General features: G+C 50.0%; 2 long non-coding RNA genes across 14 annotated transcripts in view; both read left to right on the top strand.

Annotated features, from left to right (window-relative positions):
• Window positions 1-27,310, top strand: part of LOC100622718 (syntaxin-8) — a 251,867-nt gene that overhangs the window by 194,720 nt on the left and 29,837 nt on the right. Inside the window, exon 8 of one of the 13 annotated variants that reach the window (XR_002336830.2) lies at window positions 23,691-23,779. The exons of the other annotated variants lie outside the window; for them this stretch is intronic. This is a non-coding gene — a long non-coding RNA (syntaxin-8). Of the gene's footprint in view, window positions 1-23,690; window positions 23,780-27,310 lie in introns of those variants that run through there. 13 annotated transcript variants of the gene reach the window in all.
• Window positions 10,774-23,608, top strand: LOC146398402 (uncharacterized). The gene is made up of 2 exons (XR_014821862.1): window positions 10,774-15,060; window positions 19,144-23,608. It is a non-coding gene; the product is annotated as an uncharacterized LOC146398402 (long non-coding RNA).

Genomic DNA, 27,310 nt, shown 5'->3' with positions numbered 1-27,310 from the left:
CAGGGGCCAGGGATCTCAGGGGGAAGAATTTCCCAGGGTTTAATCATTTCATAAGGCCCCTGAGTGTGACTTTTTCCCCAATAATCTACTTATCTCAGTAATTTACCCCTCCTACCGCATTGCAAGGAAAATGAGTCTCCCAGGTTGTTTGCATGATAAGTAGCTGGGAATTGTGTGAGCCTTTCAAGAAGCAGCCCTGAGTTAATTGTAGCAGCCCGAGCTAATGGTTTCCCATGTGAGTTGGCAGGTTAAGTGAAGAAGAGGGCTTGAAAACACCCTTTCTCACAAGTACCATGCATTCGAAAAGCGAAAAGCTGAAATCTTAAAAAATGTAGGCTTCGTGGAAGATCGTTCCCCTCGCAAAGGAAATGGGTGAGAAAAATGCCCGTCCAGAGATGGGACGAGCAGTTTGGCAAATAGCTCTGGATGCTGGCTACTTGGAGGGGTTAGGGGGAGGGGTTTGTTTTTGTTTTTCCAAGGGATCACGCTAATGTGCCCTCCCCTCCTTTTTTTTTTTAAGTTAAATCAGAATTGAAGAATAAGCCACTTGTGGCAAGCAAACATCTAAAAGAATAATCACTTGGCAAAAAAATAAAATATGCTTTCTTTTTTCCTTTTTTCTTCCTATATTCTGATTGTGCTTTTTAAGGTTTATTTATCCTTGAAATTTTTAGTACTAACACATCAACAAGTACAAAATGGATTTTTTTTTTTTTTTTTTTTTTTTTTTTTGGGCTACACCTGCAACATATGGAAGTTCCCAGCCTAGGGGTCAAATCGCAGCTGCAGCTGCCGGCCCACGCCACAGCCACAGCCATGCAGGATCCAGGGTGTGTCTGCAACCTTCACCACAGCTCACCGCAGTGCTGGATCCTTAAGCCTCTGAGCAAGGCCAGGGATGGAACCCACATCCTCATGTATACGCGTCAGATTCATTACCCCTGCACCACAATGGGAACTCCCAAAACAGATTTTCTGTCTAGGAAAAATGTTACAATACAGCTTGCTTTGAAAGGGAGGACTCAGCTTCTCCCCACTATCCTTAGCAGACAGAGAAAGTTGCGTGGCATCTTTCCGAAGGTCTGGAAGGGTGATGAGACCGGCTCAAAGATGGGCCAGAACAAAGATACTGCCTTTTCCACATTACATAAGCTGTGTTTTTATGTACATTGCATAAATTCCACATTACTAAAACTGCCTAACTCCAGAAAGCATAGGGAGAAGTTCCTGTTGGAAGGTAAGCCCTGGAAGAAGGGAGAACTAGAAATACTTGCTGGGTGCGCTCTGTGCACCTGCTCTGCCTGGTCAGCGACTTCCCACCCTTCACATCTCTCCTCAAGGATCCCTTCCTCCAGGAAGCCTTTTCTGATCCCAGACCGGGGAGCTTTATACACTCATAGCTTTCCTTTATATCATTTCCACAGTTGTAATTGTCCATTTTTCGTGTGGTCAAATTATTATCTGTTTCTTTAACTTCCCACGAGTCCATAAGGACCCTGCCTTTTACATACTGTTATAAACTCAGTATCTAAATTCTCAGAAGATAGCTGCTGCACAGATAGCTTGTTGAGGAGTTCCCATCGTGGCTCAGTGGTTAATGAACCTGACTTGTGTCCATGAGGATGCAGGTTGGATCCCTGGCCTCACTCAGTGGGTGAAGGATCCGGCATTGCCATGACCTGTGGTGGGTGAAGGCCGGCAGCTGCAGCTTTGATTTGATCCCTAGCCTGGGAACCTCCCTATGCTGTGGGTGCGGCTCTAAGAAAAAAAAAAAAAGTGGCTTGTTGTGAGAACAATCATTAGAAATATTCCAGTAAAGGATATCAGGGTGAGTTCCTGGGTTACCTGCTGACTGTCCAGGAGGACTTGAATTTAAGAAGCTCGTTACGGGGAAGAGAAGAATCACAAACCCCTGAAGAGTAAAGATGCTTGGGAGCAAAAATGTGGGTGTGTCTGTCTGTCTGTCTCATATTCTATGAATAACTGGCCCTGGGAGATCAAAGAGAAAAAACGGACTGTGCGTGGTCTTTCTAAGAAACCAATGACGGACCACTCCCAACCCAAAGGAGCAAGGGGGAAAAAAGGCCATTCGTGAAATTTGGTGAAAGCTGGAACCAGAGAAGAGGGCGGCAGACGGGAAGTGTGGTTCTGGGGGGTACAGCCGCTGCCAGAACCGCAGTGCTGAACCAAGAGGAAAACGGGAGACGTGGGCCAGCCTCTCCTTCTGACTTAGGCTGCAGCCAAGGCCTCTGTTGGCCAAGCCCCACAGGAAGCTGGGTGGAGGGAGAGCCCGCTGATGTTCGTGGTGGAGGTCAGCCCCCCCCACGTCTGTCGGCAGCCCCCGCCCCCGAGGCCAGCGTGCAGAGAAGTCGGGGGGTGGGGGGGGTCCCCGAGAGGCCAAGGGAGGGTAACCAGCCCAGTGAGGGAACTTCGGTTCACGACTTTCTGTTCATGTTGGTAAAGATCTTTGTAAGAACCTAGAAAAATACACTGATGTGGATTATTAAGGACCTGCGGCAGATTTTGGGGGGAGGGTTTTTTGGCTTTTGTGTTTCATTTCTATTTTATATTGGAATGTCGTTAATGTACAGTGTTTCAGGTGTACAGCAAAGTGAAGCAGTTATACGTGTCCACGAATCCATTCTTTTTCAGATTTCTTTTCTCCTACAGGCTATTAGGGAATGTCGAGCAGAGATCCTGTACTCTACAGCAGGTCCTTGCGGAGTGAATGAGTTGTTTTTAAAAGGTCCATTTTTGGGAGCTCCCGTTGTGGCACAGTGATTAACGAATCCGACTAGGAACCATGAGGTTGAGGGTTCGATCCATGGCCTCGCTCAGTGGGTTAAGGATTCAGTGTTGCCGTGAGCTGTGGTGTAGGCTGGCAGCCACAGCTCTGATCGGACCCCTAGCCTGGGAACCTCCATATGCCGCGGGTTCGGCCCTGTAAAGACAAAAAGACAAAAAAAAAGTCCATTTTTTCAAATACCTACCTGCAATTTTGCTTCCTAACTTTTTTTTTGGGGGGGGGGTCTTTTCAGGGCTTCCCCCGCAGCATATGGAGGTTCCCAGGCTAGGGGTCTAATCAGAGCTACAGCTGCCAGCCTACACCACAGCCACAGCAATGCAGGATCTGAGCCGCGTCTGCAAGCTACACCACAGCTCATGGCAACGCCAGATCCTTAACCCACTGAGCGAGGCCAGGGATCAAACCCACAACCTCATGCTTCTTAATCGGATTCGCTAACCACTGAGCCACGATGGGAACTCAACTGCTCTTTTTATTATCAATTTTAAGGAGCACTTTATGTGTTAGGAAGAATAATCTCTTATGATGATATGATAATGCATTTCATATGTCTTGTTTCCTAATTTATGTGTCACTTTCTACTTTGTGATTTTTTTTTTTGTGCCACTAAAAGTTTCTCATTTTATGTAATTGTAATTACCAGTGTTTTTTATGAAATTTAGATTTTGAGTCTTGGTAAGATCATCCTCACCCCAAGGCCGTAAGGAGATTGGATTTTTTCCTAGAACTTTAAAGGTTTTGTTTGTTGGATTAAAAAATTTTTTTGGCTGTACCCATGGCATGTAAAAGTTTCCTGGCCAGGGGTTGAACCCACGATGTAGCGGTAGCAATGCCGGATCCTTAACCCTCTGAGCCACAGGGAAGTCCTAAATTTTTGATTCGTTAAGAGTTTATCCTCAGAGTTAGAAAATGAAATAACCCCATTATTTATGAATGTTCATATTTTTATATGTATGACACACAGATATACATACGCACACACACACATTAAGTAAAGAATAATCTACTAAGGAGTTCCCGTCGTGGCTCAGTGGTTAACGAATCCGACTAGGAACTATGAGGTTGTGGGTTCGATCCCTGGCCTTGCTCAGTGGGTTAAGGATCCAACGTTGCTGTGAACTGTGGTGTAGGTCGCAGATGCGGCTCGGATCCTGTGTTATTGTGGCTCTGGTGTAGGCTGGCAGCTACAGCTCTGATTCGACCCTTAGCCTGGGTACCTCCATATGCCGCAGGAGCGGCCCAAGAAATGGCAAAAAGACAAAAAAAGAAAAAAAAAAGAAAAAAAATAATCTGCTAAAACAACCACTTCAAAACAGTATGGTGGGTTATACAACATGGGACTGTATTTATGTTTCATGAAACAGCCCCAAGTGAGCAGTTGGGGGGGGGGTCCATTGGGTCATTCTTTTTTATTTTATTTATTCATTTATTTATTTATTTATTTTTTTGGTCTTTTTGCCATTTCTTGGGCCGCTCCCGCAGCATATGGAGATTCCCAGGCTAGGGGTTGAATCGGAGCTGTGGCCTCCGGCCTACGCCAGAGCCACAATAACATGGGATCCGAGCTGCATCTGCAACCTACACCACAGCTCACGGCAACGCCGGATCCTTAACCCACTGAGCAACGGCAGGGATCGAACGTGCAACCTCATGGTTCCTAGTCAGATTCGTTAACCACTGCGCCACGACGGGAACTCCAGGTCATTCTTTTTTTAAGTCAAGTATATCGAGTCTTAACTTACCTACATTAAAATTAAACATCTTTGGAGTTCCCTGGTGGCCTAGCAGTTAAGCATTCAGAGTTGTCACTGCTGTGACTCAGGTTCCATCCCTGGCCCAGAATCTTGTGCATGCCGTGGGCATTGGCAACAAAATTAAACATTCTTATGTGACCAGTTCATTGAGTTTTGACAAACATAATATTATTGTGTAGCCACCATCGCAATGCAAAATATCACGTATTTGCCCTCCACCCCGCTCCCGGTGCCTGGCAGTCACTGATCTGAATTCTGTCTTTGTGGGGTCATTCTTGGTACACTGTCTTGTCTCCCTCCGTGCTGTTTGGCTCCTCATCACGGGCACACCGTGTTACACGTCCAGAGAAAGCAAGACCATTGGCATTCCCATGGTGGCTCAGCGGAAACGGATCTGATGAGCATCCGTGAGGATTCGGGTTCCATCCCTGGCCTCACTCAGTGGGTGAAGGATCCCATGTTGCCGTGAGCTGTGGTGTATGCTTGGCTCAGATCTGGCGTGGCGTAGGCTGGGGGCTACAGCTCCAGTTTTGAGACCCCTAGCCTGGGAACCTCCATAGGCCGAGGATACCGCCCTAAAAAGACAAAAGAAAAGAGCATTAATGTGCATTGCTGGTTTCGGATCTGGAAATAGGACGCATCCCTCCTGCTGGGTTTCTGTGAGTGAGAATTTAGCCGATGCCCACGTCGCTAAGAAATGTCTTCTGTTACTGGGGAAGCAAAGGACAGTGACTTCTGAGTCAATCTGGCGGTCGTCCCCCTGCCACCTGGCCACCCACATGTCCACAGCCACCTGCTGCCCGCACAGAGAACACACCCCGTCCCCAAGGGAGACAACCCCCGGCCCGCTCCATCCCACTCAAAGGCCACGACTGCCAAGTGACAGAAAGTCTTCTCCAAAGAGTTCCGAGGTGGCTCCCCGGGGTCTAGTGACCTCAAAACTAAAAGCCGAGCTGTTTGACTCTCCCCCTCCCCTCGCCTCCCCAGGATTATGGTTTCTTTAAAAACTTACGGGACTCTGGCTCCGGGTGCCGGGAACCGCATCCAAGCTCCACTTCTGTACATGGTTCTGGCTGATTTTCTGACTTCCAACTAGACTCGCACAGTTTTCCCCAGTTCCAGGGCAGCTGCTTTGGGGTTCCCTGAAATGATCGATTTCAGAACCTCATCTCCGTCCTGGGGCTGGACCTCTTTCATCGGCTTCATGGGAAAGAAGGGGCCTGGACACCCCCAGGCTCATCTCCTGCTGTTCCAGGTGTAGTGGTACTTGGCTTTTCCAACCAGTTTTCTAGACTGTCTCTGCTCAGAAACTGGTCACTTCTCGAATGAGCTCATTTCTTTCAATAGCTTGCTAAAAGGTAACAACTTATGTATAAGCATTTATCTCTTTTTACTACTATGTGCGCATGATCTTAAAACATACAAAGAGGTATTATTATAGTTATTTTAATAAAAGACTGTTAAGTAATCTTCTACCACCTAATTTTCAGGATAAAGTCGGGTGAATGTGACTAAATTCCTTAAAAAGCAGGCCTGTGAAATCAGACATATAAGGAAATGTTATGAGTGGCACAGAAAGCAGCGTTGCCCACACTGTTGTTATGGACAGAGGGATATTGACTATGGACAGCGTGGTATAAACGCAGGAAGGAATGGGCGAAGGCAGACAGGATCCGGTATTTGCCAAGTCTTTTTGCTTAGACATTCGTATTATTAGAGTAGGTCAGATGAGGGAGTTCCCTGGTGGCTCAGCAAGTTAGGGATCTGGCATCGTTACTGCTCTGGCACAGGTTTGATCCCTGGCCCCAGGAACTTCCACATGCCGTGGGCGTGGCCCCCAAAAAAAGAATACGGCAAGAGGTTCCACTCTGGTGCAATTGGATTGGTGGCGTCTCTGCAGCGCCAGGATGCAGGTTCGATCCCCAGCCCAGCACAGCAGGTTAGCATAAGTTGCAGGGCGGTCAGAAGGGGAAAAAAAAAAAAAAATTGGGTCAGATGAGACATAACACAGAGAACAGAAATGTAATAATCCTGAATCAGAAAAGGCTAATTGATAGCTTTTAAGAAGGATGACCATTCAGTGCGTTAGAAAACATAAATAGTGAATTTAATAACAAATACCAACTTGTCTATGTGAAAAGGTGAATTCAATAGATAAAAGATGTCACGTGTCCTTGCAAAACAGAAAAAGCCAGTCTCCCCAAAGACACTGTGCACTTTTATGAGCCAATTCTTTCAAATTTCCCGGAAAAAATAATTTCCATGTCATAGAACTTGTTTGAGAGTATGGAAAAGAAGGAAAGCTTCCTGACTGATTTTATGAATTCAGAATAACTGATATTGAAGCTCAACAAAGATGTCATATACTCACGAATCTGAAGGTCAGGCTTGCTTGTGAATATAATTATCCTGAAAAGAAAAATCCTAACTAAAATAAAAATCAGAAATTAAAAATTAAAAAATCCTAAAAAAAAATCCTAAATAAATAAATGTATCCACTAGCAAATTGAATCCAGCTCTCTATTAAAAGCGCAGAGCACTGTGCCCAAGTGAAATTAATCTCAAGGATGCAGAGAGGGGAGTTCCCATCGTGGCTCAGCAGAAACGAATCTGACTAGGATCCGTGAGGACGCAAGTTCAATCTCTGGCTTCACTCGGTGAGTTGAGGATCCGGCATTGCTGTGAGCTGTGTTATAGATCGCAGATGTGGCTCAGATCTGATGTTGCTGTGGCTGTGGTGTAGTCTAGCAGCTACAAAGAATTTGGAGAGAGATTAGTGTTTAGAAATGTATTAATGTGATTCACCACATTAATAAATGAGAAAAAGCCATGCGGTCACCTTAGTAGACGCTAAAAAGGCATTTTATAGAATTCAGTGTCCTTAGATTTTTTTTAAAAAGCGCTTCCTCAAACTATGGATTAAATAAAGGGTACTTCATTATTCTGCTAAAAAATAACTATCACAGGTCAAAAGCTATCCTTTTGCTTGAGTGTAAAACATCAGAAGACCAGATCAGAGATAAACTCAGAACATCACCTCTCACTGCTCACACACATCATTAATTTTGAAGATCTAACCTCTCAGTATGCAAATTAATAAGGAGAAATTAAAATGATCACCATGGGGTTTTTTGGGGGGTTTTTGGTGTGTGTTTGTTTTTTGTCTTCTGGGGCCCACACCCATGGCATATGGAAGTTCCCAGGCTAAGGGTCAAATTGGAGCTGCTGGCCTATACCACAGCCACAGCAACGCCAGATGCTAGCCGTGTCTGTGACCTACACTGCAGCTTCCAGCAGTGCTGGATCCTTAACCCCCTGAGTGAGGCCAGGGATTGAACACATGTCCTCATGGATACTACTCAGGTTTGTTACTGCTGAGCCACAACAGGGACTCCCAATGATCACCATGTTTATAAATACTTACAGTCTTCTACTGGGAAGGTGCAAGAGAATGAACTGGAACACTAAAAAGAAAGCTGAGCCCTTGACCCATTATAAAATAAAAATACAAGAGCTATTTTCTCTTACAGCGCTCATAACCAGTTAGATGTCTCAGAGGACAGAGGAAAGGTCACATTAGCAATACCAACACAAACTGAACAAGAAGCAGGACCTCTGAAGCAAACTACAAAACCTTACTGAGATTCAAAACCCAACTCCTGGAGCTCCCTGGCGGCACAGCAGGTTAAGGATCTGGCATTGTCACAGTAGTGGCTCCAGTACTCCTGTGGTGTGGGTTCAATCTCTGGCTCAGGAACGTCCACATGCCACTGGCACTCCCCCCCACCCAACCCTCCCAAAAAACCCCATCCAATTCTAACCAGCTTAAGCTAAAGGGGGGTTATTATGATTATAATGGGGAAAGTCACACGTCAAAGGAAGGGACTGCAGGAGTCAGGGCAGCTCTGAGGCCTTAGACAACAGCAGGAGCTCATGGTTCTCAAAGCTCCCAGGACTCTTTCCATTAGGACAGCATGGTTCAGTTGTTCAGAGCGTGTACTGAGCAAGTCTGAACCTCAGGGCTTGCCGTTCACAGGCATAGTTACTGTAGATCCCGTTAGGACAGCAGTTTTAGGGTGTGTTGTCACAGGAAGGAGCACTTGTTTCTAAGGTACACAGAGCTGCCATTATTGGTGAGGCTGCATTCCATCCCGCCGCTGTCTCTGCTTTGGCTTCATTGTTCCTGCCACAGATGGCCCTTCTTCTCATCGTGGTGGAGGCTGTGACCACCGCAGCCCACACTCAAGTCCTCCTTCCTCTGTGGAAGGGTTCCTTCCTGACAACAATTAGTCCCGGGAAAGGTTTCTTCTTGATGGGTCTTCTGTCTGTTCCCAACACAAGCGTTATTGCGTTCAGCCTAGCCCATGGTCCGGGGCACAGGCAGGTTCTTTTCTCAGGAGGGTATAGAGGTTGGTTAGGTGATGACTGCTAGGCAGGGAAAATTATAGCTGTAGACAGATGTGAATAAATGTAGGAATATGCCATAGTCTTAGATCCATTGGCTTAAATTAAATCACAGAGATGTACTCCCCCCCCCATGTTAGTATGTAAATTTCACAGACTCTGATTCAGAATTCCCAAGGGAGTCTGGGGACTATGTAACATCATGATTCTAAAGTTCATCTGGAAAAACAGACATACCTGCTGGGAATAGTTGGGAAAACTCTGCCCAGTGAAAGGGAATGACCTTAACTGGTATGTTGTCATTATTTTATCATCTATCCTGGGCTTAAAATATGACCCAGGGTTGACGCCAAAATTTTTAAAGCTTTTCTCCCTTAACGAATTTTATATAAGCCAGGGAATTCTGATTTAGGTATCCAGAGATCTAATATCGGATATCCTTCAAATTATTTTGAATATCTAATATCTCATCTATGTATGAGATGCTGTGGGGTTTCATTAAAAGTGGAAGACACACCTGCTTCCCAGCCATCACCCCTTACATTAGCCTTTTCCAACCAGAGATGGGTAGTAGACATTTTAGGTTTGTCATTCTTACCTATGATTCAGGGAATAAGTTTGCCAAAATGAAAGGAGGAGAAAGAAGATGCGCAAGGATCCGATTCAAACTCCCAAGTATGCAAAAGGATTCGGGTGTTGTTTGGTAAAGGGCTTTAGCATCTGCACGCTCTTGGGTGGGGGTGGACCACATAGGTTTTAAATATAAGGGTATTTGTGGAATTTGTGGAATAGTAGTAAAACCCTGACATTGCACCAAATGTTCAGAGATGTGGAGCTGACTTGAGCAACACCCAAGCCAAAAAGCTGGAGAGGAAATGTCAGTTCAAAAAGCACTTGCCTGGGAGGAGTTCCCCTTGTGGCACAGCAGAAACAAATCCAACCAGGAACCGTGAGGTTTCAGGTTCTATCCCTGCCCTCGCTCAGTGGGTTAAGGATCTGGCATTGCTTTGAGCTGTGGTGTAGGTTGCAGATGTGGCTTGGATCCCGCATGGCTGTGGTGTAGGCCAGTAGCTTCAGCTCCGATTGGACCCCTAGCCTGGGAACCTCCATATGCCGAGGGTGCAGCCCTAAAAAGACTAAAGACCAAAAAAAAAAAGTGTTTGCCTGGGAAATAAATGCTGGTCAGCAAAACTGACATTTGTGATTTTGGTTTGTGTTTGCAAATGGCACTCTCCTTGGGAAAGTAAACCCGGGATTGAAAAGGAAGGCGGATGTGTGATGCATGAAAATGCCTTCGTAAATACATGTCATGTCTCATTTCTCTTGGCTGTTGAAACAGTCGGGGACTTTTCAACTCTGGAAATGTAAAAAAAAAAGAAAAGAAAAGGGGGAGTGAGATAAATGTTTATCTTCTGTGATTTATGTTCACGCTATGCGTAGTTCAAAGATCTCAGCTAGGGCACCAGGTCAAGTTCGCTTCATCTCCAGGTGTTGGCCAGGTTCATTGATGGAGGCAAACCTGAACTTACAAGGGGTCTGCACTGCATTCGGAGTCAACAAAGAGCTTGAAAGGAGGGCTTCCAGAAAGAGAAGTACCCCAGCTCCGCCGCCGCCTAGAAGCAGAAGTCATATAAGCGGAGTGAAATAGTGTAAAGACGGAGGGGCGACAACAGGCAGGCAGGCTCCCTCCCCCTCCCGGGTCCTGGGGGTTTCACAGCTCAAACGCAGGCCCTCGGTTGGCTTTGCAAAGCAAGGGCAGATACGGTGAGATTCCGCATGTCTGTGGAGCATATGTTTGGAATTTATCGTGTAACCGCATTAGCCCCAGCTGAAGTCGGAGCGCAGGAAGACGCAGACAACCACAGTGAGATTGAATCCAGGAGAAGGGGTCACGGTGCCCGGTGCCCGTGCTAAAACTTGGGATGTTGGAGGAGGCTCTTCCCGGCCGCCAGGCCACCTGAAGCCCCAGGGCGCAGGGGAACCCAAGGTAGCCTCAGACAGTGAGCCCCCAGGCCAAAGGGAAGTGACCTCCATTGGCTGGTGGGGAGCAAAGGAAAGTGAGGGTGAGCTCACAAAACATGGAGCCACGGAGAAAAACCAGGTGGCGAGGCGAGCGCATCTGACTCATTGGTCACAGGCTGTAAATTCCCCACAAGCATCTTTCTTTTAAGCCACATCTGCCCTTGCTCCTCAGAAGGACCTGGGTCTTTGGAGGGGTGGCAGGGGGGTGTCTGCAGGGATGGGTGCCACTCAGCTTTGGGAGGCTTTTTGTCTTTTTTTTTAAATTGATCAACAGAAATATGCCTGCTCACAGAGAAGAAAAGGCACAGAGAGGAAAAAAAGGAGCAGGGGTGAGGAGGTGTTGGGAGGGCACTTAGGAAAAGCCAGTCTCCTTGCTCCATCAGCCTTACCAGGGCCAGATCCTCTCCTGTGGACGTGGGCTCCAGGGCTGGCCAAGACCAGAGGCGGGACGGCCCTCTCCTGCCTCCAGCCTCTCCCCACAGCCCCTGCTCCACCAGCTCAGCCGCTCCGCCACCCACCTGCAGACGCTGCCCTTCAGCCTCTGCGTCTGAGCCGTCCAGCATCTGCTGCCCCGGCGCAGAGGACTCCCCGGAGCTGATGCATGCCCAGTTCCTGGGGAAAGTATTGTTCTGGTTCGTATGGGAGAAGAGTAAGAGAATGAGCTTGACATAAACAAGAGCCCCCCAGTAATGGCATTTCAGGCACCCTGACCTGTGCTGAGAATAAAGTTGGGACCCGTCAGGTTGTCCCCAGTCAGGTGACCCTTTGTTCTGGCCTCATGAGGGGCGTGGAGGTGGCTTGGTTTATACGGATGCCACTTAATATGACGGGGGGTGTGTGTGTGTCCCAAATGGTCCTGCCTTCAGCAAGTGCCTGATGGCATCCCTGCTCAGAAGTGTGACAGTACCTGCGGTGGCCTGGCAACGGGTCCCTGCTTCCTCTGGGTTGAGAAGTCGCATGTGCTGAAATCGAAAGGTTTTTTTCTCTCTTTTCCTGTACCAACCAAGGAAGACGTTCCCAGCCTGTCCCATCGCCTTCTTGAGCCCCGTGGGTTACGCTCCTCTTGCTTTGGCATTTTAAGAAGGTGAAGGATACCTTCATGAAACTGGAGGGGCAGGAGAGGTGGCCGTCGTGAGACCTTGCTGCCCAGGTCTCACGGTGTATTTCTCTGTTAGGGTATTGGGAGCAGTATTCACTTTCCCCTCGTAGGTCCGGGTATGTACTTCCAGGCTGTATGGGAAAGGGTGCAGGTTTGAACACCTCTGAACTACGGTTCAGTGAGGCGCAGTGACGGAAGGAGAGCCCGTGTTCATGGAGGCTCACAGTGTCCTGGCACCAGCTATGTGCCCAGGAGTACCCAAACCCTCATACCCACCTTGCATGACAGGTACTGTTGTTATCCGTGCTGACGAGCTAGGACAACTAGAAGATTCATTGCATCCTTAATAACTTGTGCGCTTTTCTGAATGTGTGCTATACCTCAGGAAAATTTATGTTTAGAAAAAAAAAAAAAATGAGGCCATTGTAGCCCAGAGCAGTGACGTCCCTTCGACAGGGTCACTTGCTGGTGTTAGCAGGGTTCAGCCACCACATCTGTTTCACCTTGGAGCCCACGCAGCCCCAACCCTCTGCCTTCACGTTTCCCTGTAGGTTGTAACCGTGCCCCATAGCGAGTCGTTGACACAAATAACTGATGTTTGCATGCTCGTGCACAGCTGGCTCTTCATTTTATCGTTTCCTCACCAACTAAGAAATGCCGCCTCTTTCAAGAGGTTCCTCATCTAGTAGGGGTAGACAGACTTTTGTTTAAAAAAAAAAAAAAGGCAAAGTGTTATCGGGGAGTTCCCTGGTGGCCTGGCAGTTAAGGATCTGGCATTATCATTGCTGTAGCTTGGGTCACTGATGTGGTGCAGGTTCCATCCCTGGCCTGGGAATTTCTGCATGCCGCAGGTGCCGCCAGAAAACCCCCAGTGTTACGGGTTCTCCATTGAAACCTTCAGGGAGTGGGAGCATCTAGGAGGACGTGGCTAGGAGGGCTGAGAACGCCCTCCCGGGAGAGGTAAGGCTGAGTTTTCAAGGGTGATCAGCGCTGCTGAGGGCCGGGGTGGCAGGTCAAGGCCCCCTGTATCAGTGCACTCAGCTGCAGACCGGGTGGCCCAGGCAACAAGGCAACTGTGTTGTCTTATGGTTCTGGAGACGGGAAGTTCAAGGTCAGGGCGCCAGCAGATGTGGATTCTGGCGGGACCTCTCTCCTTGAGTGGCCGACGGCTGCCTCCTCGCTGTGTCCTCACGTGGCCTGTCCTCTGAGGCTGCGGACAGAGACAAGTCCTCTGCTGAGGACATCAGCTCTGTCGGATTAGGACCCCCCGCCCTATGACTTTAATTACCTTCTTGGTTTGGCCCCGTCTCCAAATACCGTCCCATGGGGGCTTAGGGTTTCAGTGTATGAACAGGAGTTTGCGGGGGGGGGAGCATACAACTCAGTCATGACACCAATATCCAGAAATTCCCTGGACCCCTAATTCCCCCCTGATGTCTTATCACCGAGGTCCCCCAGAGTCTCTCTCCCCGTGCCTCATAGGCATCCCTTCCTATGCATCCTGCCCGCCCCAAGAAGTCTAGGTAGCAGTTCAGCACTCCCAGTCTGCCCCTAGTCCTCTGTTCTACAGAGCATGAACCTGCCAAACCTCTTGCTCATAGGAGTTTCCTGGTGGCTCAGCGGGTTGAGGATCGGGCGTTGTCACTGCCGTGGTGCAGGTTCGATCCCTGGCCTGGGAACTTCCGCTTGCCACAGATGCAACAAAACAAAAAGCCCAAACGCTTAGTGATAAAACATGAGGGAGGGGTCAGATGTCCCACAGTCACCCAGAGCTGATCGTGACAGAGAAGCGCCTTCCACCTAGAAGCCCCCTCTTTCAGGCCTTCTGTGTCCTGAGCCCCAGGGCCCAGCAGAGAGTTTGTACACGGCGAAAGCCTGCAACATCTCATCCCCTGGCCCCCGCAGGCCCTCTTGTTGGAGCTCCTGCCTCCCGCTTCTTGTGTCGGGCCAGCCCCTCACGAATAGTTCTTCGCTGGCCCTGGGGGTCAGGACCACGAGCCGCCGCAGCCAGCAGCGCCGGGACAGGTGTCAAAAGCCCAAACCCTGGGCCACCTCCGAGCTCGGCCACGTGACCCGCGCCAGCCGCTCCCCCTGCCAGATGGACAAAAGACTTGCGATGAGAGACTGGGACAAATGATAGTTACAGCTGACGTCCTGGAGAGACCGCAGAGCTTAGAGGCTAATAGAGGCGACACACACAGGGCAGGATTCACGTCAAGATGAATCCTCGTGTTTTGCTTTTGCGAGAACATTTTTGGGGTGGCTCATCGGACCTTGTCACAACTCTTGGCTCACTGTAGTTGCATCCGAGGTCGCTGCGAATGCCCCAAAGCGGCCCCAGAACCCTGAGCCACCCTGTCCCCGGGCCCAGGTCTCCATGCGCCTGTGTTTTCCCAGCGTCCCGACAATCCCAGGCCTCCCGTGCAGCCTCCCCACCCTGAGTAAGGAGTCGTGGGGTGCCCTCCCCAGGGGGCCACGCACCACGGCGGTCACGGGTGAGAGTTGTGTGGTCTCTTCCCGGGTTGGAGCCCCGCTCTGGACCCTGCCGTATCCCTGCCTTCCGTTCCCTCCCTGGAAACCGAGGGTATTAATGAGCTCGCCGTCATGTTGGCAGGTCCGTGGGAAGCACCTGAGATTCACGCTAGAGCCTTCGGGACAAGGCCGGTCACACAGCAGGTGCTCACTGTCCCTTGCTGTCCATCCCCACCCCCACCCCCCCACTTCTGCCAGCAGGCACGGGGCCTGTGGCTCCCGTCCCCCGAGCGTTGTTGAGGGATTTGACACAATCCAATCCTGTTGGGGAATTGCATTTAAATTGGTTTAACCCACCCGTGCCGGGTGGGAACGCTATCAGACCTTGATGTGTGGCTCTGTTTCCTGTCAGATCCCTTTAATCTGCATTGAAAATAGCCTCCACAGGAGTTCCCATTGTGGCGCAGCGGAAACGAATCTGACTAGGATCCATGAGCATGCAGGTTCGATCCCTGGCCTTGCTCAGTGGGTTAAGGATCTGGTGTTGTGGCTGTGGGGTAGGCCAGCAGCTGTGGCTCTGATTTGACCCCTAGCCTGGGAACCTCCATATGCCATGGGTGCGGCCCTAAAAAGACAAAAAAAAAAAAAAAGGAAAAAAAAAAAATAAAAATAGCCTCCACAGATGTGGCTTGCTGGCCAGATGTAAGGCCACATGCTGGCAGAGAGGGCTGGGGGCCTGGCATGTGGATGAATACCCAGCGGTGTGCCAGCACTGGGGCACAGGGACTGAAGAGCAAATTCTTTACAAAAAAAAAAAAAATATATATATATATATATATATAATTATTATAGTTGATTTACAGTGTTCTTTCACTTTCTGCCCTACAGCAAAGTGACCCAGCCATCCGTATACACACATTCTTTCTCTTATAATATTTTCCATCCTGTTCCATCACAAGTGACTGGATATAGTTCCCTGTGCTGTGCAGCAGGACCTCATTGCGAGGCCACTGCAAATGCAGTAGTTTGCATCTGCTAACCCCAAACTCCCTCCCCATGAGTTGAAGAGCCAATTCTTAAAGAGCCAGAGGGGAGGCTTCATTGGCCCAGAAGGGAATTCTGCCTTTTTCCAGACCAGCTTGGGGTAATGAAGCGAGATGATTTTGCAAGGCCTGGTCAGCCGGAGCCAGCGGAGAGCGCTGTGCTCTGAAGGGGTTCCATGGCCAAGTGCAGAAGCGGGCCGGCGGAAGGGGGTGTCTCTTTTTCAGTTGGGGGGGAGGGGGGAGGCTGCTTCCCGTAGGCCTCAGAAGAAAGCCCGCTGGAGCTTAGCTCTGTGCAGGTAGCTCGGGGAAGGGTGTGCTTCCTCTTTATTTTGTCTGCGGTGTGATTATCTTTCTGAAGTCTGTGTTGTGTTAGGAGGGAGACAAGTTGAATAAACAGATGCTATTTTCATCCGGAGCCATGGCTTGGATAAGCGCTCTCCATCTCTGGACCAGGACCCCCCCACCCCCACCCCCCGCACCCCGTCCTGTGCCTGTTCCTCGCTTCCACCACACGGTGGTGACATCTAACCTGCCGGGGTGGGTCCCAAAGCCAGCTAATGCTGAAGTCCCATCCCCCCCCCCCCAGCCTGGCATCAAGCTTGAGAGGGTGGCACCAGCTTTCCAGATGCCTTTGCCCTGATGCTTATAACATTCATGTTCAGGGTCCATTTATTTGAGGTTTTCCTCTAGTGGTCAGAGGAATTGCCAGTGGGCAAGGGCAGCCTCCATCCCCTGCTGGCCTGCTCCCGATACTCCTGGACTCACGCTGTCTCTGCCCCAACTCTGAGGTTCCCTTCTGGATTCCGGTTCTGGTCCGATTACCTAGCCACTCGGGAACACATAGACATGCAAGAAAAACAATCCTGCTTCCCCCTTCCCCTTCCTTCAACTAAGGCACGGCTGGAGCATCGGAAAAAAACTTTTCCTTGGAAACAACAGCAAAGTCTGCACAACAGCATAGATAGATGGATGAGTTCACAGAGCCCAGCCTGCAGACCAAGACGTAAGGGTGAAAGAGCGACACAGCGAGCAGTGGGAGCTGCCAGGCAGGCTTCCAGACAATCCCAAGCCGAGGTTCTTCCCCACCTGGGGATCTCCAAGTCTCGTTGAGCAAACTCCAAGAAAGACGGCCCAGCTTCTCCCAGGCTCGATTTTATTTGTCATGTGTAAGCTTTGTGTTCCAAAGAAGATGTGCAGGGGTTTACAGTGGGGGGTGTGTGGCTGTAAAAGCTGCTAAGAATAAATTAAAGATGTTTGACTGGAGACGAGGACATAAATAGGAGAGATCCCATCGGTGAACTAACACCACGTTCGAGCTCAGCGTCAGCACCAAGAATAGAATCCCGGGAAGCCAACCCAGAAAGGGCTCTGGGGTGTGTTACCCAAGGGCAGCGTCTAACAGGAAGGAGTCACGTAATTCACCAGGAACTGTACAGAGCGCACAGGCGCCCTTCCACGGGGTTGAGAGTGGCGTGAGTTTGGCTTGAGGCCTATGTTTAGGTCTGATGAGATTCTCTCGTCTTCCCCAGAATTTGTTTCTGTGTTCTCCCTTTCTTAAAGCTGCTGTTAGGTGAAGTGGGGGACACCTCCCCCCCCGCCCAGGCTCCCCAGCAGAGGACAGGGATGAACCCAACTAGTATCCATGAGAATGTGGATTCGATCCCTGGCCTCGCTCAGTGGGTTAAGGATCCAGCGATGCCGTGAGCTGTGGTGTAGGTCGAAGACACGGCTCGGATCCTGTGTGGCTGTGGCTGTGATGCAGGCCGGCAGCTACAGCTCTGATTTGACCCCTAGCCTGGGAATCTCTGTGTGCTGCAGGTGCAGCCCTAACCCTAAAAAGCAAATGATAATTAATAATAATAATAATATGGGGAACTGTCTATGACCTGGGATGAGAAGACGCCCATCAATCAGAGACCTGGGCCCCTAGAATAGGGCTTCATGACCCTTCCTCTGGGTACAGTAACAAGAGGTGATTTGAGGTTTTTCTCCCTTTGGGAAGGAAGGAAATGTAGGTCGGGTTGCCCATGGGGGTGTCGTGTGATGATACATGAATTGTTAGATTCTTGCGATTTTGTGTGTGTGTGTATTTGTGTGCACAGGCCCACGTGTGCCAGCTGGGCAGCCAAGGGGAGGCTGTCAGGGACCTGAGTTTCTCTCCTCCCCTGCCCCCCAGCACCTGCTTATTCCATGTGGTACTGGCGCAGGTGACACTCACTCCTGTTCCAGCCACACCTGCCGCCGATCCCCAGGCCAAGCCACAGAGGTGCGGCTGGCCTGGTGACTGCCTGAGCGTAGTTTACAAAGACATACGGTTCCGCAGGACACAGAAAGCAACCACTGCCCGCCTCCACCTGCCTTCCCACGCTTCAGAGGAAAAAGGTCCTTTGGCCCTTTCCCCTGTTTCTTCTGGATCTTACTTTCTTCTTTCTAAATCCTGTGCTTGTGCTAATGTGACTTGACGTGGTTGCGGTTGGGGACGTTGGCTGCTACCCTCCTGCACTGGAAGAAGAGGCGCTTCCGTGTCTCCGGCTCTGCCACCAACGCAGTTAACGCGCAATTGTCAGGGAATTATTCCGCCTTTTCATTTAGACAGTCTCAGTATTTTTGGCTGAGCCATGTAGCTTACTATAATTAGATTTCCTTTCTTACACAATACTTGTTCTCCCTGAACTTGTCATCTGTCCCCCACTTCGCTGATCGTAATTCTTGCCCTAAATCGCCTGGGGAAATGGCCCGTCAGATATTTCCCCTGGAGGGGGCTCAGCCCTCCTGGAGTTGAAAGATTCCTTTCTCCTGCACTTTGCAGTGGCGTGAGAGACGCATCTAGAGCATCTTAGGTGGGAAACCCCGGGGGACGAGCCTTTCGAAGGCCGTCTCCGTTGTCCTCTGGCCTTTTCCTTGTTGCTGTTGAGGACTCCAGGCCGTCCTGATTTCTGGACTGGGTCACCCGTCCTGTCTGGCTTTGGAGAGCTTGCCTTGAGCCTCAGCAGTCTAAATTCCACGCAGGCCTCTGGGAGCTTCTTCCCTTGCCCTGTACTTTTGTATTGGGTGCTGGGTGGATACTTCAGCCTGGAATTCAGGTCCTTGAGTTGCGGGCATTTTCCCATTTATTGCCGCTTTGATAATGACACCCTCAGTTTTTTCTTTGCTTTCCTGCCGGTACGTTCTTTGGGGGGAAATGGGGCTTTTCTGGCTTAGTCTCCTTTCCTTGTTATTTTCTCTCTTGTGGTTCCTTTCTTTGTCTTTGTGTTCATTTGGGGGATGCAGTGACATCTTCAAAGCCTCCTATGGAATTTCTTTGTTGTTGCTGTCCTTTTAAACACACAAATTTTCCGATTTTTATTTTTATTTTATTTTATTTTATTTTTGCCATTTCTTGGGCCGCTCCTGTGGCACATGGAGGGTCCCAGGCTAGGGGTCTAATCGGAGCTGTAGCCACCAGCCTACGCCAGAGCCACAGCAACATGGGATCCAAGCTGCGTCTGACCTACACCACAGCTCACGGCAACACCGGATCCTTAACCCCCTGAGCGAGGCCAGGGATCAAACCCGAAACCTCATGGTTCCTAATCGGATTCGTTAACCACTGAGCCACGATGGGAACTCCTCCAATTTTTAAATGTTACTCTGCTGTGGTTTTATCATACAAAACGTTTTCTCTCTCTGAGCGTATTCATTATCATCTCTTTGTAGCTTTTGATTCTTTGCATTGTATCTTTTCACTGAATTCTTTTTTCTGTTTTTTTTGGGGGGGGGGGAGTGGGGATAATTGGGTTCTTTTTTCTTTCTTTTCTTTGCTCAAATGTCTGCTAATGCTTGGCTACACATGACTGTTTAAGACTGAAGCACTAAGGAGCCACAGAACGTACTCTATGCTTGGGTGGGGTGTGTTGAGTCGTAGGTTTCATAAGCGATTACCAGACATGGAAGGACCTAGTCGTTTCACTGCGGACCCCAGATGCTGGTGTCTGTGGGTCTTGTCTTTTTGGCGAGTGCCTTTCTGCTGAGTGGAGCCCTGTGAGCTCCTGCCTGATGGATAGAGGCTTAGCTGTTAGCATCCGGGAGCCTGATAATGGAGAGGGGACGAGAGCTCACCATTCCCCATTAAGACGTGTGCCTGGACATGTAGCCCCTCGCCTTATCCCTTCCTCCTCCTGCACCTGTTGCCCTGTATTGATCAGAACTCCTCTGTCTCCGGGTCCTCCACTGAACCTCTTCCCCAGAGGATGGTGCAGAGGCAACTTGGCTGCTTGTGGGGATGCTGGGGGGGACCTGGGCTGTCCTTGGTCCTCGTGTAGTCCTCAGCCAGCCCCCTGTAGTTAGCTCTGCCTTCAGAAGTACCTGGTGCCTCCCATCCCTGAGCCTTGCCAGGGGTCTGGTGCAACAGCCAACTGCTCTTTTGGTCCCTACCCCCCACCCCCCAACTCCTACTCGATTGTTTGTTTCATCTTCTAAGTCATCCATCCCTTGTCCATGGGCTGTCTGTCTTCCAACACTGTATTTTTACTTTTTTTTTTTTTTTTTAGGGCTGCACCTGTGGCATATGGAAGTTCCTGGGCCAAGGGTTGAATTGGAGCTGCAGCTGCTGGCTTTCGCCACGGCCACAGCCACGTCAAACCCAAGCTGCATCTTCAGCCTATGCTGCAGCTTTTGGCCACGCCAGATCCTTAACCCACAGAGCAAAGCCAGGGATCGAACCCACATCTTCACGGACACTATGTCAGGTTCTTAACCCGCTGAGCCACACACAAAGGGAACTCCCCAACACTGTATTGATGTGTCTGATTGGATGTCACTTTCTGCCGTGTTCTTTGGGTTATGGGTTTATACCGTTTCTCTCACGGGAGGTGGCGTTTTGGGGTGGGGGGAGCGGTGAGGGGTGGGGGTAACCATGGGTGTTCGATTTGCCGTGTTTGATGGGAGCAGCGCAGCACCCACACGGGCCCCCCTCTGACGTCACGTCATCCCATCCTGCAGATGAGGAAGGCAGACCGCCCCAAGGCAGAGGCCCTCTGCCAAGGTCACGGAGCTCTCGGTAGCGGAGCCGAGATTTGAGCCCAGGTGTGCCCCTGAAACCTGCGCTCTTTCGCCCGCATCACGCTTGTTCTGAGTCTCCGGGATTGCTCAGGCTTCCCTCTGACCACACCGAGCAACATCCATCAGGCGCACATACCACACACGATCCCGAGGGGCCGCCTAGTGCAGCTAACAGGCCTTTTTTTCCCCCCTTCCCTTTGTTCCCCGAAGCAATTATTTCTTTATTTCATTTAAAGACCCGGCCTCTGCAGCTGCTGCGGACAGCTTAGAGTTTGTCTGAAGGTTGAAGACGAGAACCAAGCCGTGAGCTTACGAGCCATCAAAGTTGAAAGATGTATTGAGGTGAAATACCGCTGCAAAGCCTCCCCACCAAACCTTTTTTTTTTTTTTTTAAGTGCTTTTTTCTTTCCCAAATGAAAAAGAACTATTTGTATTACACATGCATTTAAAAAAAAAAGAAAAGAAAAAACCTCCAGCTTACACACAAATATGTTCAGCCCTGGCGGTGTTCAAGACAATTTTTTTGGGCAACTGCCCACCCCACCCCAACACAGCAGACAGCCTAGCCTTCCGAAGCCAAAATAATTGCATGTCATAGATCAATATTTAGAGTCAAAGATTAGTGTGTGTGAGTGTGTGTGGGTGTGTGTGTGTGTGGGCCGGAACATGTGCCTCGCCTTGTCTCTCTCAGAGAAGAATCTGTGCTAACAGTTAAATAACTTTGTTTTCATACCGAATATGTAAGTTGCACATTTGAGCCACGTGGGCTGAGGTTTGAAATCAAGAGCCGCTTTCGGAGTTGAACCCCTGGGGATGAAATGCGGGAAGCAGTTGAGGCGAGTGTTTGATCCCTTCGTGATCGCGCCCCAGTTTGCCTTTCTTCCAGCCCCACCAGGTCTGGCATTCCCCTTGGCCTTCTCGGGAGGGCTGTAGAGTTTTTGGCAAGCATGAGGCCCGTAACGTGGGAATTCCAGAAGACATCCGTCGCAGCCTCTCGGTATAGGGTGCATTAGTCACTTGCGAAGGGGAAATGTGTGAAGGTATTGTTTGTGTTGCAAGTTGTTTGTTTTTCTGAGCGCGCCTACCGGAGCAACTGTGTGTGCAGACAGGTTTGTTTCCGCGGGATTGGTGGTAAACAGTGTGTCTGTTTACAGCCAGGCGTTGGTTCGTGTCATCGTCTCCGTGGCGGTTTCCAGGCGTGATTGAACCAGGCCGTGACCTTTCCACGAGCCCTTCTGCCACTCCTCCTGTTGCCCTCAGGTGATCACTGCTTCAGAGTCACACCAGTGGAGGCCTCGATCTGCCCCGAGTAGGGCCAGGCGGGCTCCCCGTGGTCTGGAGGGCTTTGGGCTGAAACCTGGCTCCTGGAGGCAGGCCTTGGAGAAACGGCTCATCCAGGGGAGACCGGGAGCTGCAGGAAGCAGCCTGGGCCCAAGCCGACCAGCAAGTCCAGGATGCTCCACCTGGGGTCACAACAGCCTGAGCTTCTCTTGATTCTGGCTGCTCAATGTCCGGCGTTGGCAGAGTAGAGATGGCACCTTGGCAGCCAGAGACAAGTTTCTGCTGACCAGATGTTGCCTGGGGCCTTATAAGAGAATGCAGATTCTGGGGCCAGCCCCAGGATTTGCTGACCCCGGGGCCTGGGCATGTACCTTCCCCCTCCCAGCTCCTGCCACCCCCACCCCCGTCCTTCGGCAAAGTCCCATTATCCAGGGCCGCATTTTCCAGTGTCCTCCGTGATAAGGATTCCATGATGGTCTGACTAAAAATGCAAATTCCTGGGCCCCATCCTGGAACCACTGACTCAGAGTCACCAGTGGGCTGAGGCCCGGGGAGCAGGGAGTAGTGGAACCTAGCATTCCAGGACACTTCAGATGCCAAGGCCAAGGTTGCCTGCTGGAAACCATCAGAGGGAAGGAACCAAGGCCCAGGCCATGCCTTTGAACGGCTTTGCGTCTGTTAATTGAAACAAAAAACTAGCCAAAGGCTGAGGACACCCCCAGGGCCTTTGAGCCCAGGCAGGTCCCATCAGAAAGTTTCCTAGCTTTTCACTCATCTACCTGTCCCCCTCTGAGAACTTCCAAAGCTTTCTAATTCTGCTAAGTTGAAATCAGGATATAAACTCCGTCCTTATGCTGCTGGTTTAAAGATTCGAGGCAACGTTCTTTTCAGTAATTATCTCCAAAAGTACATTTCATTGGGCTTGATTTTTCAAAAGCAAGGGTCACGTTTTCTGCTTTTTAAAGAAAGAAAATTTTCCACACCTGTCATTTCTCCCAGCTTCTGAAGTTTTCAACTTCATTTCTATGTAAACCCTGAGCTTCTAAGGCCCAAAAAACACATAGCGTTTATCTCTGTAGCCCTTGGGTGCAGATCGGCGCCGAGCCTGTTCCATGGATGCGAGGAATATATTTTATTTTCCTCGGTGAAGTTAAACTAAGACTCTCCCAGTTAAACTTTACCTATTTTGGGGGTGAGACATGGGACATGCGGTTGGTTATTGGCTTATTAATTTGAAGATTTATGAGAGGCAAATGCCAGTCTTTTCTTTAAAAAAAAAAAAAAAAGTAAAACCGAGAGACAAAACCTACAATTGTCCGTACCAGCAAAGGGATGTCCAGATTCCCCTGTATCCTGCCGAGGAAATTTCCTTGCATAAATGGGTTTCTATTAGTTGATGGAAAAATTAAGTTAACTGGAATCCCCAATTCACCAATCGTGCCAGTTCACTGAGGTATTAGTGTCCTGTTTAAACTCTCAGAGCTATTAAATTAAATGGTCATGACATGAAACCTCAGAAAAGTCTTATTGTCGTCTAGAAAGATTGTGTACAGGTGTCGCTAGCCTGCTTTAGAATAAAAAAGGCTTCAGTATTCTCAGAAATCATTTCCCCTGCTGAGGAAATGCCCCAGAGTGAAATAGCCTTTTCCAGCGCCGTCCTTGCTGGCTCTCGGCCTCAAAAGAAAAATCCTCGAACGTTGCTCGGGTTCGTTGCCATCCGATTTTCTGGAATAGATGATGATAATTTTATGTTTGATTAACAATTCCAGAAATGAAAGGAACTGTAACCCCCGTGGACCGAAGTTGTGGGAAACACTTTGTTGCTCACGAAGGTTGTTTTTAATGTTAAACGACGCGTCCAGGAATTCTCGCTGCGGCTCAGCAGGTGAGGAACCTGACACAGTGCTGATGAGAATGCAGGTGAATTTCTGGCCTAGCCCGGTGGGCTCAGGATCTGGCGCTGCCACAAGCGGTGGTGTAGGTCACAGACCTGGCGTGGCTGTGGAGTAGGCTGGCAGCTGCCTCTCCGATTCGACCCCTAGCCCAGGAATGTCCGTATGCTGCAGACGCGGCTGTTAAAAAAAAAAAAAAAAAAAAAAGGAGTCTGTTTAAGCTTAGGAAGTGAAAATCGCATCTCCCATCTCTGGCAAGAATTCTCCATTTCATTTCAAGTTGGTGTGGTGCGGACTTATCTTAAATGTATTCTTTAATCCCACGAAATGAAAAGTCAGAGCATTCTCTTTCAAACAGCCAGGGGTGACTAGTTTCTCAACAGGGGAAAAACCACCTTCATGTAGGAACAGTGTTCTTAACTTGTCCACATCTTGATTGCGGAGTAAAAGATGGAATTTGTCGGCAGAGGGTTCTGACGTCACCACACGCAAGTCCTGTGAGTTTCATAAAGCACAGCCTCTCATTTGCTCCTCCCCCGAGGTCACGTTCCGTTTGGGTGTCTGTGGCTGTGAACCCCTCTTTCCTGTCGAGGTACCCGTCTGCCTTCCCGGACGGCCTGACCCCCTGCGCGCCTAACCGGGTCCTATAGCAAATCCCTGACCGCTCTTGCTTCCTCCTGCGCCCGCTGGCGTCTTCAGTCTCCCCGAGGTACACATGGTTCCTCAGTTTGGCTAAAGGAAGACAAGTTCATCCCCATGAAGCGACTCCCTCCGAGTTCCCGCTGGGGCGCGGCGGGATCAGCGGCCTCTCTGGAGCACCGAGATGCAGGTTCAATCCCTGGCCCGGCACAGTGGGTAAAGGATCCAGTGTTACCGCAGCTGTGGCTTTGGTTGTGACTGTGGCTCGGATCTGATCCCTGGCCTGGGAGCTCCATGTGCCTCGGGGCGGCCAAAAAAGGAAAAAAAAAAAAAAAAAAAAAGCTACTGTCTCATTTCACGTATGGAGATTGGCAGGTTCCGCTCTTGCCCAGATATTTCCTCTGAGACGCGCTGAGTCGGGGACGCTGCCGCAGGTGAGCACAGGGGACCCCTCGGCTCTGCTCTCCTTGGCCCGAGAGGCTGGCCAGAGGAACGCGGAACAGAGAAGACAGCCAGCTTGCCTTTGGCTGCCCTTTCCTTCCAGGCTGATCACCAGCTTAGTCCAAGGAACAGGGGGAGGCAGCGGAGCCTTAGAAGTTAAGAAAGGCGACCCCTGCAGACCGCGGGCTTCACTGATTTTCAGAGGTGGCTTCGGAACACATGTCTTCCCGTGGCAAACGTTGTTCCCCGCTTTCAACCGAGGTTCTGTCTGAAGGAATATAATGAAGAGCTGCACTTAGCCTGGGATGTTACAGTAAGAAGGTATCAGCACGTGCCAATCAGAACATTCCCCAAAATACAAAAGCATGAAACGAGTGTCTGGGAGCCTTGGGGTGGAGGGAGAAAATGGGACGGGGGCGTGGGGAGACCTTCTCGGTGGGAGGCCTCTGCCAGCCATGGATGCTCCACCCGCACCTGAGCCTCTACCCCGTCCCAGTCACTCCTGGATCTGCTTTGTATTTAGGATTCTTCGCGTAGACGAGGTCTGCCTCCAAACCCCCCACCAAAGTAGGAACCTTTCCCCCAATGGCTTGCTGGGCCCACAGACAAATTTTATTTAATCCCAGTGGAAGAAAAGCAAATGGTATGCTGTCAAAACGTGCTCAGAATAATCCCCAGGCCATCCAGAACTGGGCTCGTGATCTTCTCCAGCCCCGCTCTTCTTTCTCCGTTTTCGCGTTTGATGAGCAAGACCACCAAGCACTCAGGCGTCCCAGCCAAGCGCTCGGGAGTCGTGCCTGGCTCCCGCCTCGCGCCGAGAGGCCCAGCGTCCCCGTCGGTCCCCCGGCTCCGCGTCCTCAGAAAAGCCGCTTGCACGGTTTCCCGCAGATGCCTGCCGTCTTCCGGATCCGTCCCGCTGCCTCCTCGCCCATCGCCCTGTCTCCAGTCCTGCTCCCTCTCGGAAGCCAGCGTGCGTTCGCTCTTATCAGCCCCCTCCCATGGGCACCACTTCTCTCTGCTGAAGCCTTTCAGGCGCCCCCCCCCCACCGCCCAGATTCCTGGTGACAAGGCGCAGGGCCCTCTGTGACCTGCTCGCCGTCTCATCTCCTTCCCAGTCCCCCGGCCACCCCCTGTTCTGCAGCAGCAAAGGTCAGCCGATGCTCGCGCCTTCCCAGGGCTGGGCTCGTACCTGCCCTTTGTATTCCCCTCTCTAAGCCCTGGCTTCCTTATCCGCAAAAGTAGGGGTGGCCCCGGCGGCCTCTCCATCGTCCCTGAAACATCCATCGCAGTCTTTATTTTTGCTGATTTAAATGTTGATATTGATTGATCCATGCACCCGGTCAGGAATCCAGCCTTCCACGATCAGGAGGGGGCTCTCTCTTCATTAGAATATTCCTTTATGTCCGTTTTTACTTGCTTGTTCTGTGTGTAGGAGCTTAGTTACGAATCCGCTTTTCTCGTTGTCCTTTCTGATGGATGGTGACCCGTTCATAAGAAAGGGGGTGTGTCTGTCTGTCTGTTAACCAAGCGCTTTATGCTTTAGTTCAGATAGGTTTTCTGTCACCTCTTTAGTTATTTGCAGGTTAGGCTTTCTCATCGTCTGCGGATAAGAACTCTCTGTCTGTCTCCTTTAGTTCTTGCAGGAAAACAGGAATGCACGTGTTTAGGCTTGGAGTCCACACTTGAGAGGAGGGCTGACTGGGCAGCAGAGGGCGGCTGTTGACCCTGGGTCGGTCTGGATGCAGAAGACAGGAGTCCACAGTGGGTTACTTTTTTTTTTTTAAGGTTTTGCAGAAGTACGGTTAATTTGCAAGGTGTGATCATTTGTGCTGTGCCGCAAAGGGACCCAGTCATACGTATCTACGTGCCCATTTTCTCTCCGATTCTTTTCCCACACAGATCATCACACAACACTGGGTGGAGTGCTCTGGGCTGTACAGCGGGTCCCCGTTGGCGGGTCATTCCTTAGACCTCAGTGTGTGCAACCCCGAGTCCACCCCCCCGCCCGCCGGCCCCACCGGTAACATAACGTTTTTCAAAGCCTGAGTCTGTTTCTGTTCTGCAAATCAGCTCATTTGTATTCTTTTGGGGTTTTTAAAGAGTCTATATATAGGTGATATCATATGATGTTTGTCTTTCACTCTCTGACTGACTGCACTTAGTATGACAGGTTCTAGGTCCCTGGCGGGTTCCCTTTGAATCGGGCACCTGGCTGTGGACGCAGAGAAGGTGGTGGAAGCGGTGCTGTTGGTCTTCTTAGGTCTCTTTGTGATTCTGTCCAGTCTTTTTTTTTAAACAATAAACTTTCCATATTTGAAAAGTTCTAGATCTACAGAGAAATTGTCCAGTCTTAACATTATTGCAGACTCGTGATTGGAACTGTTGGAGTCAGTTCACATTCCAAGGACCAACACCGA

This window comes from Sus scrofa, chromosome 12 (genome assembly GCF_054392235.1).
Source record: "Sus scrofa isolate SSC_HxYL_T2T_F1_AM1 chromosome 12, Sscrofa_HxYL_maternal_Yorkshire_Landrace_v2.0, whole genome shotgun sequence".
NCBI lineage: Eukaryota > Metazoa > Chordata > Mammalia > Artiodactyla > Suidae > Sus > Sus scrofa.
This window is presented reverse-complemented; position numbering and strand designations above follow the sequence as displayed.